The following is a 12,054-nucleotide window of genomic DNA, read 5'->3' on the forward strand; positions in this document are numbered from 1 at the left end:
TACATTTTTCTCAGTTTACGTACGGATTTTATTCTTCTAATAAATATTTTCCGTTAGCACATAATGTGTACCTCAAAATGTGAGATTATTATATTAATAGTATTATAAAAATAAATAAAAACATCGTGTATAAATTTTTCACGTATTTTGCTTCAACCGCAAACCTTAATACAGTGCACTAAGGGTTATTTTGATATTGGGCAGGCAATGGTATGATTTCAAAATTATATCAGTCAGCGGCTAGCCGCCTTCGTGGGTGGTCTCTGCGTCGGTTGCTATAATTTTTTGATGTGGAAAAGATCGCTGTACGAACACAATATAGTTCGACAAAACCCTAACTGATATTTATAGGTACTTATTCCGTGATTGTGCTGATATTTTGGCAAGGTAAGATAATAATGATAATATTATGTACCTATTATCACATTTTAACGTTAGCTGGATTTTTTTCTTGAGCATGATAGTGATCTGATAGTGAACTTCGAAGGCTGCGACAGGAACTTGAAGACTAGAAGAACTAGATGTATCCAGTTTGGGCTCGTTTTCTTAGTCATGACGAGATCTTACCTCCGGATTTGTGGAGTGACCTGATGGTATACCTCGAAAGTCACTATTGGAACTCGGAGACGAATAGAGCTAGGTGTTTCGAGTTTGGGCTCATTTTCTTAGTCATGATGAGATCTTACCTCCGGATTTGTGGAGTGACCTGATGGTATACCTCGGAAGTCACTATTGGAACTCGGAGACGAATAGAGCTAGGTGTTTCGAGTTTGGGCTCATTTTCTTAGTCATGATGAGATCTTACCTCCGGATTTGTGGAGTGACCTGATGGTATACCTCGAAAGTCACTATTGGAACTCGGAGACGAATAGAGCTAGGTGTTTCGAGTTTGGGCTCATTTTCTTAGTCATGATGAGATCTTACCTCCGGATTTGTGGAGTGACCTGATGGTATACCTCGGAAGTCACTATTGGAACTCGGAGACGAATAGAGCTAGGTGTTTCGAGTTTGGGCTCATTTTCTTAGACATGATGAGATCTTATCTCCGGATTTGTGGAGTGACCTGATGGTATACCTCGGAAGTCACTATTGGAACTCGGAGACGAATAGAGCTAGGTGTTTCGAGTTTGGGCTCATTTTCTTAGTAATGATGAGATCTTACCTCTGGATTTGTGGAGTGACCTGATGGTATACCTCGGAAGTCACTATTGGAACTCGGAGACGAATAGAGCTAGGTGTTTCGAGTTTGGGCTCATTTTCTTAGTCATGATGAGATCTTACCTCCGGATTTGTGGAGTGACCTGATGGTATACCTCGGAAGTCACTATTGGAACTCGGAGACGAATAGAGCTAGGTGTTTCGAGTTTGGGCTCATTTTCTTAGTCATGATGAGATCTTACCTCCGGATTTGTGGAGTGACCTGATGGTATACCTCGGAAGTCACTATTGGAACTCGGAGACGAATAGAGCTAGGTGTTTCGAGTTTGGGCTCATTTTCTTAGTAATGATGAGATCTTACCTCCGGATTTGTGGAGTGACCTGATGGTATACCTCGGAAGTCACTATTGGAACTCGGAGACGAATAGAGCTAGGTGTTTCGAGTTTGGGCTCATTTTCTTAGTCATGATGAGATCTTACCTCCGGATTTGTGGAGTGACCTGATGGTATACCTCGGAAGTCACTATTGGAACTCGGAGACGAATAGAGCTAGGTGTTACGAGTTTGGGCTCATTTTCTTAGTAATGATGAGATCTTACCTCCGGATTTGTGGAGTGACCTGATGGTATACCTCGGAAGTCACTATTGGAACTCGGAGACGAATAGAGCTAGGTGTTTCGAGTTTGGGCTCATTTTCTTAGTCATGATGAGATCTTACCTCCGGATTTGTGGAGTGACCTGATGGTATACCTCGGAAGTCACTATTGGAACTCGGAGACGAATAGAGCTAGGTGTTTCGAGTTTGGGCTCATTTTCTTAGTCATGATGAGATCTTACCTCCGGATTTGTGGAGTGACCTGATGGTATACCTCGGAAGTCACTATTGGAACTCGGAGACGAATAGAGCTAGGTGTTACGAGTTTGGGCTCATTTTCTTAGTAATGATGAGATCTTACCTCCGGATTTGTGGAGTGACCTGATGGTATACCTCGGAAGTCACTATTGGAACTCGGAGACGAATAGAGCTAGATGTTTCGAGTTTGGGCTCATTTTCTTAGTCATGATGAGATCTTACCTCCGGATTTGTGGAGTGACCTGATGGTATACCTCGGAAGTCACTATTGGAACTCGGAGACGAATAGAGCTAGGTGTTTCGAGTTTGGGCTCATTTTCTTAGTAATGATGAGATCTTACCTCCGGATTTGTGGAGTGACCTGATGGTATACCTCGGAAGTCACTATTGGAACTTGGAGACGAATAGAGCTAGATGTTTCGAGTTTGGGCTCATTTTCTTAGTCATGATGAGATCTTACCTCCGGATTTGTGGAGTGACCTGATAGTATACCTCGGAAGCCACTATTGGAACTCGGAGACGAATAGAGCTAGGTTTTTCGAGTTTGAGCTCATTTTCTTAGTCATGATGAGATCTTACCTCCGGATTTGTGGAGTGACCTGATGGTGTACCTCGGAAGCCACTATTGGAACTCGGAGACGAATAGAGCTAGGTGTTTCGAGTTTGGGCTCAATTTCTTAGTCATGATGAGATCTTACCTCCGGATTTGTGGAGTGACCTGATGGTATACCTCGGAAGTCACTATTGGAACTCGGAGACGAATAGAGCTAGGTGTTTCGAGTTTGGGCTCATTTTCTTAGTCATGATGAGATCTTACCTCCGGATTTGTGGAGTGACCTGATGGTATACTTTGGAAGTCACTATTGGAACTCGGAGACGAATAGAGCTAGGTGTTTCGAGTTTGGGCTCATTTTCTTAGTCATGATGAGATCTTACCTCCGGATTTGTGAAGTGACCTGATGGTATACCTGGGAAGTCACTATTGGAACTCGGAGACGAATAGAGCTAGCTGTTTCGAGTTCGGGCTCATTTTCTTAGTCATGATGAGATCTTACCTCCAAATTTGTGGAGTGACCTGATGGTATACCTCGGAAGTCACTATTGGAACTCGGAGACGAATAGAGCTAGGTGTTTCGAGTTTGGGCTCATTTTCTTAGTCATGATGAGATCTTACCTCCGGATTTGTGGAGTGACCTGATAGTATACCTCGGAAGCCACTATTGGAACTCGGAGACGAATAGAGCTAGGTTTTTCGAGTTTGAGCTCATTTTCTTAGTCATGATGAGATCTTACCTCCGGATTTGTGGAGTGACCTGATGGTATACCTCGGAAGTCACTATTGGAACTCGGAGACGAATAGAGCTAGGTGTTTCGAGTTTGGGCTCATTTTCTTAGTCATGATGAGATGTTACCTCCGGATTCGTGAAGTGACCTGATGGTATACCTCGGATGTCACTATTGGAACTCGGAGACGAATAAAGCTAGCTGTTTCGAGTTCGGGCTCATTTTCTTAGTCATGATGAGATCTTACCTCCGGATTTGTGGAGTAACCTGATGGTATACCTCGGAAGTCACTATTGGAACTTACAAAATGAGCTCAAACTCATAACATCTAACTCTACTCGACTCGAAAGTCCAATAGTGGCTTTTGAAGTATACCTTCAGAGCACTCCAACAAGTTTCAAGGTATAATCTCGTCATAACTAACAAAACGAGCCCAAACTCGAAACACCTAGCTCTATTCGTCTCCGAGTTCCAATAGTGACTTTCGAGGTATACCATCAGGTCACTCCACAAATCCGGAGGTAAGATCTCATCATGACTAAGAAAATGAGCCCAAACTCGAAACACCTAGCTCTATTCGTCTCCGAGTTCCAATAGTGACTTCCGAGGTATACCATCAGGTCACTCCACAAATCCGGAGGTAAGATCTCATCATGACTAAGAAAATGAGCCCAAACTCGAAACACCTAGCTCTATTCGTCTCCGAGTTCCAATAGTGACTTCCGAGGTATACCATCAGGTCACTCCACAAATCCGGAGGTAAGATCTCTTCATGACTAAGAAAATGAGCCCAAACTCGAAACACCTAGCTCTATTCGTCTCCGAGTTCCAATAGTGACTTCCGATGATACCATCAGGTCACTCCACAAATCCGGAGGTAAGATCTCATCATGACTAAGAAAATGAGTCCAAACTCGAAACACCTAGCTCTATTCGTCTTCGAGTTCCAATAGTGACTTCCAAAGTATACCATCAGGTCACTCCACAAATCCGGAGGTAAGATCTCATCATGACTAAGAAAATGAGCCCAAACTCGAAACACCTAGCTCTATTCGTCTCCGAGTTCCAATAGTGACTTCCGAGGTATACCATCAGGTCACTCCACAAATCCGGAGGTAAGATCTCATCATGACTAAGAAAATGAGCCCAAACTCGAAACACCTAGCTCTATTCGTCTCCGAGTTCCAATAGTGACTTCCGAGGTATACCATCAGGTCACTCCACAAATCCGGAGGTAAGATCTCTTCATGACTAAGAAAATGAGCCCAAACTCGAAACACCTAGCTCTATTCGTCTCCGAGTTCCAATAGTGACTTCCGATGATACCATCAGGTCACTCCACAAATCCGGAGGTAAGATCTCATCATGACTAAGAAAATGAGTCCAAACTCGAAACACCTAGCTCTATTCGTCTTCGAGTTCCAATAGTGACTTCCAAAGTATACCATCAGGTCACTCCACAAATCCGGAGGTAAGATCTCATCATGACTAAGAAAATGAGCCCAAACTCGAAACACCTAGCTCTATTCGTCTCCGAGTTCCAATAGTGACTTCCGAGGTATACCATCAGGTCACTCCACAAATCCGGAGGTAAGATCTCATCATGACTTATAAAATGAGCCCAAACTCGAAACACCTAGCTCTATTCGTCTCCGAGTTCCAATAGTGACTTTCGAGGTATACCATCAGGTCACTCCACAAATCCGGAGGTAAGATCTCATCATGACTAAGAAAATGAGCCCAAACTCGAAACACCTAGCTCTATTCGTCTCCGAGTTCCAATAGTGACTTCCGAGGTATACCATCAGGTCACTCCACAAATCCGGAGGTAAGATCTCATCATGACTAAGAAAATGAGCCCAAACTCGAAACACCTAGCTCTATTCGTCTCCGAGTTCCAATAGTGACTTCCGAGGTGTACCATCAGGTCACTCCACAAATCCGGAGGTAAGATCTCTTCATGACTAAGAAAATGAGCCCAAACTCGAAACACCTAGCTCTATTCGTCTCCGAGTTCCAATAGTGACTTCCGAGGATACCATCAGGTCACTCCACAAATCCGGAGGTAAGATCTCATCATGACTAAGAAAATGAGTCCAAACTTGAAACACCTAGCTCTATTCGTCTCCGAGTTCCAATAGTGACTTCCAAAGTATACCATCAGGTCACTCCACAAATCCGGAGGTAAGATCTCATCATGACTAAGAAAATGAGCCCAAACTCGAAACACCTAGCTCTATTCGTCTCCGAGTTCCAATAGTGACTTCCGAGGTATACCATCAGGTCACTCCACAAATCCGGAGGTAAGATCTCATCATGACTAAGAAAATGAGCCCAAACTCGAAACACCTAGCTCTATTCGTCTCCGAGTTCCAATAGTGACTTTCGAGGTATACCATCAGGTCACTCCACAAATCCGGAGGTAAGATCTCATCATGACTAAGAAAATGAGCCCAAACTCGAAACACCTAGCTCTATTCGTCTCCGAGTTCCAATAGTGACTTCCGAGGTATACCATCAGGTCACTCCACAAATCCGGAGGTAAGATCTCATCATGACTAAGAAAATGAGCCCAAACTCGAAACACCTAGCTCTATTCGTCTCCGAGTTCCAATAGTGACTTCCGAGGTATACCATCAGGTCACTCCACAAATCCGGAGGTAAGATCTCATCATGACTAAGAAAATGAGCCCAAACTCGAAACACCTAGCTCTATTCGTCTCTGAGTTCCAGTAGTAGGTTCCAAAGTATGCAATTTCATCAAGTTGGGAGGTAATGTAATGCTATCCTTCTCAGATTATTTTAGTCATAGTAGGAGCTCATAATTTCATAAGCATGGAAATGTTGTTCATTGCCAAGAAGTCATGGTGAAATATTTCATCATCAGACCCTTAGTCTGTAGGCACTGTTCTACTTACTGTATTATTGTCAAGATACATATTTAAAAAAAAAACTGTTAAAAAAAATAGATGACCAAATATAAAATAAAATAAAAATATCAAAGTATCAAAATCAAGTCGATTCACTCATTTTGACGCAGCTGTGTGCGTGTGGGCAGTGTACTTATGTAGTAGTGCAATTTTGATACCTATTCATTTTGCAAAGACGTCCTTAAACTGTTGGGCCAAAGCTTGCAGCAGACAGATAGGTACCTAGACAGACAGACACACTTTCGCATTTATAATATTAGTAGGTACATACCTACCAACTATCTGTACCGTACAGATAGTTGGTAGGTATAGATTAGCTACCTAAATAAAAATATCTTAGAAAATGACTTTTTATGGCAATTACTTAGGTATTAGGTATAATGATTAATGACAGCAGTTTATGCTAATTGCTAACGATGTCTTAAAAATTAGGTAGGTACCTAGGTGCATGAAGCTGAGGACTTTAGACTCATTAATAGGTCGATGGCATCCATAAAATCTATTAAATGAAGTCGGGCTTCACACTTTGATTTCTAGTTTCTTTTATTATGCTTGCCCAACTTCATACATAGGTACCTACATACCTAGTAACGAACAATAAAACCTAAAAGGACATTAATTTTAAACAAAATAAAATGACGTAATTCATGCTTCTTTTTTAAACGCCAACTTCAATAAAACACAACTTAAAATATGATGGGACTTCGTCGGTGTTAGCTGGCGGGTGTGCTCTGCCTTTTTGGAGTGTTTTTTTTGTTAAAACTGTCTGGAAGGCGCTCTAAGGGGGTGCCGTGCGTGTGTCGGCGGGCGCCGGCACAGACGGGGTCCATACTTGTATAGTTTAACTTGTTACAAATATGTAACTACAAACTTGACATTGGCTAATCTTTGTAAAGCCAGACGAGAGAAAAAAAATATGTGATGATTTTATTTTATTTTTTGTTCGTATCTGAGTTAGCCGTTGACTGCAATCTTATCTGGTGGTAACTGATAATGCAGTCTAAGATGGAAGCGGGCTAACCTGGAAGGGGTATGGCAGTTTTCATTAAACCCACACTCGTCGTCGTCGTTCCTCGTTGTCGGGGCAACGCGGGGCTCGAACAATGGTATCGTACCGGAACGCTAGATCGCTTGATGGATACGGCTTTGCCAGTAGGGTGCTAACTAGCCACGGCCGAAGCCCCCCCCCCCCCCCCCCCCCAGACCAGACCAGAAACTTAGAAATTATAAAAGTCCAAACCTTCCGGGAATCGAAACCGGGACCTCCCACTAATAAGACCACTGCGCTTACCACTGCGCCAGGGAGGGCGGTCAAAAAGTAAAAAGAAATGCATGAACTGAATCCTAAGTACATAAAATATTGTCTAAGATTTATCTATACCTACTTAGTTATAATATTATATTTTTTCCAAGTGAGGAGTAAGGTATGGACTATTATATTATTTCCAAGTAAGGAGAAAGGTAATGAAAAAAATGATAAAATAAAAACACTTATGTAAACTATCTCAAAGTGTAGTTTGTCTTGTTGACAAAAGTTTTCAAGTTTGGATAAAATAAGATTTTTCGTGGACTTCGTCTGTGGTGGCGTTTGTTGGCGCGCGTGCGGTGCTTTTTTGGAGTGTTTTTTTGTGAGAAGTGGCCGGTTTTTGTGTTCTGCTGGTGTTTATTGGTGGTGGAACTGGCTGGGAAGCGCTCTAAATGGCGCCGCGTGTATGTCGGCGGGCGCCGGCACAGACGGAGTTTATACTTATACATATAGTTTCCATAACTTGTGAATAACTACAAACTTGACATTGGCTAATCAGTGTAAAGCCAGACGAGAGAAAAAAAAGAAGATTTTTCGTGCTCTCAAGTAACGATAAATGAGATACGATGTTTTTCCTTGCAGGCGTCAGATAAATACCTACTTACAAAAAGGTAAATAACAAACCATTTATTTGAAAAAAGCTTTATTCAGTAAATTCAACCACACTTCTAAAGTAGGTATTTTAACTATATATTACTTTAGGTAGGTATTACTACTATGCATTGCTAAGTTGTTTATACCTACGTATAACCTACCTAGGTACTTAATTTCAAATCAAGCACTGAAATGTAGTTACCTACTAGGTACATAGCTACCTACTTCTAATTAAGTTTTTAAAACAAGCTGATCATTAAAATTCACCTTCAGATCTCAAAATGTATGCATTACACGTGATTAGTACGTTGCACAATTGATATACACAGAATTTCATATACTTACCTATTTATTATCTACTTATACAGCAAAATGGTATTGTCATTATGGAAGACTTATGCATATTATCTGTATCTATCAGTTTTTTGGTGAAAATATATAGGTAACAAAAAGAAAACATAACAAAATTATAATAAAAAATATATTTTTCAAAATGGTACAACAAGAGTAAAGGTGCCAACGCACTAGAACTGAACTGAGCGGCACTGCTCGCCGCGGCAGGCGCGCTGCCCATATTCTCTCTAGCCGCGACGCGCGGCAACGGGCGCTAAGCGTTGTGCGGCGCCGCTCTAGTGCGATATGCTCCATACAAAATGATAGAAATAATATTTTGCCGCTCTTTGCCTCGTAGTGCAGCTGCACTTCAGTTCTAATGCGTACGCACCTTAACAGTGCGCGCAAAACAGAATGACTGCGCATTGCATAAAACAGACCTCAGACTGGCTTGTGTATTAAATACATTGGCTGAGATCTATAGAGCGTACTTTGAATTTGCTCAGACTTATAGTTCGTTCACACAGGCTGCGTAAGCGTAGACGTAGCGCGTACCATTGCGTTGTATGTAACTGTATAGCACACCGCTTGCGTAAAGCGTGGACGTATGCGGAACCTGGTGTGTTAGGGGCTTACGCACGTGTCACGTGTACGCAATTGGTGTGAATCGGCCTTTAAGTGTCAGTTAAAATGAGACAGATTTCTGTCAGCGATATAACCCTGTCTCGTCTTAAGTTTGAGCAAAGTTAAACATCGCTCTATCACACTATATCACTAATATTATAAAGGCGAAAGTTTGTGTGTGTGTATGTGTTACTCTTTCACGTAAAAACTACTGGATGGATTTTCCTGAAATTTGGAATGAAGGTAGATTATACCATGGATTAACACATAGGCTACTTTTTATCCCAGAAAATCAAATAGTTCCCACGGGATTTTTAAAAACCTATATCCACGCGAACGAAGTCGCTGGCATCTGCTAGTACGTCTACAGATCTCAGCCTTAGTCTATGATCTGCACAAACAGCAATGTTGTAAACTTCAGACTTGATTTTCGCACACTTAGAAACCCTCAAAACAAAATACATTGCCAAAAAGTACATAAAGAATGCAGATTATACTCGTAAGTTATAAAGAAATACATTTTTTTCTTTTATGGTCTTCAATCGACCGTTTTAAAAATAAAATGAGCAGAAAAAAATCTCAACTTATAGCAAAGATAACATTACTTACGTTAATATAAACCATACTTAACAGTTTTTTTCTTGCTCAGGCATTATCCATCTTCTCTTAAATAGTTACGATTAATATTATTTTTAAGCATGCACTCTATGGTATAAATATTAAGCACTAAAATGGCCGTAGCACCGAACTTCCGATTGTGATCATTACATTGCAACTGTCTCATTACGATCATCGCAATCGTTGTTAAGCTTTAGGCTCATTGCAGAAGAGTCATAAGCGACGCGACGCAAAAATTTATTAAATAAATTGAACTTTATCATCTATATCATAAAGTACATATCGAATTTAAAAGAAACAAATTAATTCTCGCCACTTATTTTATGTCAAACAATGGCACCGATTCTGTTAAAATTTAGAGTATCTGCGTCCTCCTCCTTTTAATATTGTTGAAAAGGGACGGAACATGAATTTTACATTTAAAGACTCTAAATTTTAGTGCACGCTATAAATTTAAACAATAGGCTCGCGACTGGCCGCTAAAGTCACGAGGTTTGACAGCTCTAAATTAAATTTAGAACTGTCAAAATGTGTCTATCCTTTTCATATTACATTAGTAAGAAGAGGATGCGAATGCTCTAAAATTTACTTGCCAACAGAATCAGTACCATTGTGGCTAATTCTGTTGTATACAATTTCAAAGCTAAAACTAAATTGACAGGTCTAAATCTCGTGCTATCCTTTTCCCCAGTGAGCATTATGAAAGGGATGGCATAAAAATGTACACATAGACAGTCTGTAAGACAAAATGAATGGTCTAATCATATGGCTGTCACATGACTGCATCATCACTTACCACCAGGTGAGATTGCAGTCAAGGGCTAATTTGTACTGAATAAAAAATCCTTCACAATGCTCCACGTGGGTTAGCGCAAAATTTAGACCTGTCAATTTAGTTTTAATTTAGAGATTGTTATAACAGAATTAGCCATATTACTCGTACCTTGTCATTGAGATTGTGCATAAGATTAAATTTGTAACATTTTAAACTTTGCCGCAATATGTCTTGAGCCTTATTGGTCGATTTTAAGCACTCCTACTAAACAATCGTGTTCTTTGACCAATAAACTTTAGTATTGCGATTGTCACATTGACACTATCGAAGTTCGGTGCTAGGCCATTAATAAATTGCAGTTATATTTGTCAGATAAAAACTCTAAGTACATACGGGCTTAATTAATTAAATATTTAATACTCAGTAAGTAGATTACAAAGAAATTATTTATTAATAATAACATGCAAGTACCAAGCAGCTTTTCCCAATAGATGGGCCGGATGTGGAAGTCCATATGTCCAGCGGTGGACATCTATAGGTTAATAATGATGATGATTGATGACTGTTGTATACGAAATGATTCGACAAGGTTTGCCAAATACTGCCAAGCCTAGCTGCTATATTATATGATACTATACAGGTGTTTGGTAATTAGTATATAATGACGACAAGTAGTATATAATGACGACAAGTACCCATGCTACTTTCATCTGATAAATACAATGCTGAAGTAAAATGACGAAATAAAGTTATAAAAATTTCCATACAAAATTTTAATTTTTTTTATGACCAAGTTTTCATGGCCCTAATGTGCCCTAACTCACTGAGATCGTTGGCCTCGGCCTATCTAAAGATGGCCAACGATCTCAGTGAGTTCTAGCACGTTAGGGTCATGAAAACTTTGACATAATTTTTTTTTAAATTTTGTATGGAAATTTTTATAATTTTATTTCGTCATTATACTTCAGCATTGTGTTTATCAGATCAAAGTAGCATGGGTACGTGTCGTCATTATATACTAATTACCAAACATCCTGTATAAAATAATACGGTTTCATTTGACTCAACAAGCGTCAAATGACAGAATTTTCATAATGGGAGTGTTTTGCGATTAACAGCTATATCGGAATGTTAAAAAAATGTATATGTTAACATTCATCCATACTAATATACTAATAATATTATAAATGCGAAAGTGTGTGTCTGTCTGCTAATATCATAAATGCGAAAGGGTGCCTGTCTGTCTGTCTGCTACCTTTTCAAGGCCCAACCGTTTAACCGATTCTTACGAAATTTAGTACAGGATTAGCTTATATCCCGGGGACGGACATAGGCTACTTTTATCCCGGAAAATCAAAGAGTTGCCACGGGATTCCTAAAAACTCATCCACTTAACCGATTTATATGAAATTTGGTACCAAGGTAGCTTGCGTCCCTGTAATTGACATGGGCATTTTATCCCGGAAAATCAAGCAGCTCCCACGGGATCTTTAAAAACTAAATCCACGCGGACGAAGTTGCGGGCATCCTCTAGTTTATTATACAAGCAAGACCAAGTTATCGCTAAGAAAAGTTCATC

This window comes from Maniola jurtina, chromosome 8 (assembly GCF_905333055.1).
Source record: "Maniola jurtina chromosome 8, ilManJurt1.1, whole genome shotgun sequence".
Classification (NCBI taxonomy): Eukaryota; Metazoa; Arthropoda; class Insecta; order Lepidoptera; family Nymphalidae; genus Maniola; species Maniola jurtina.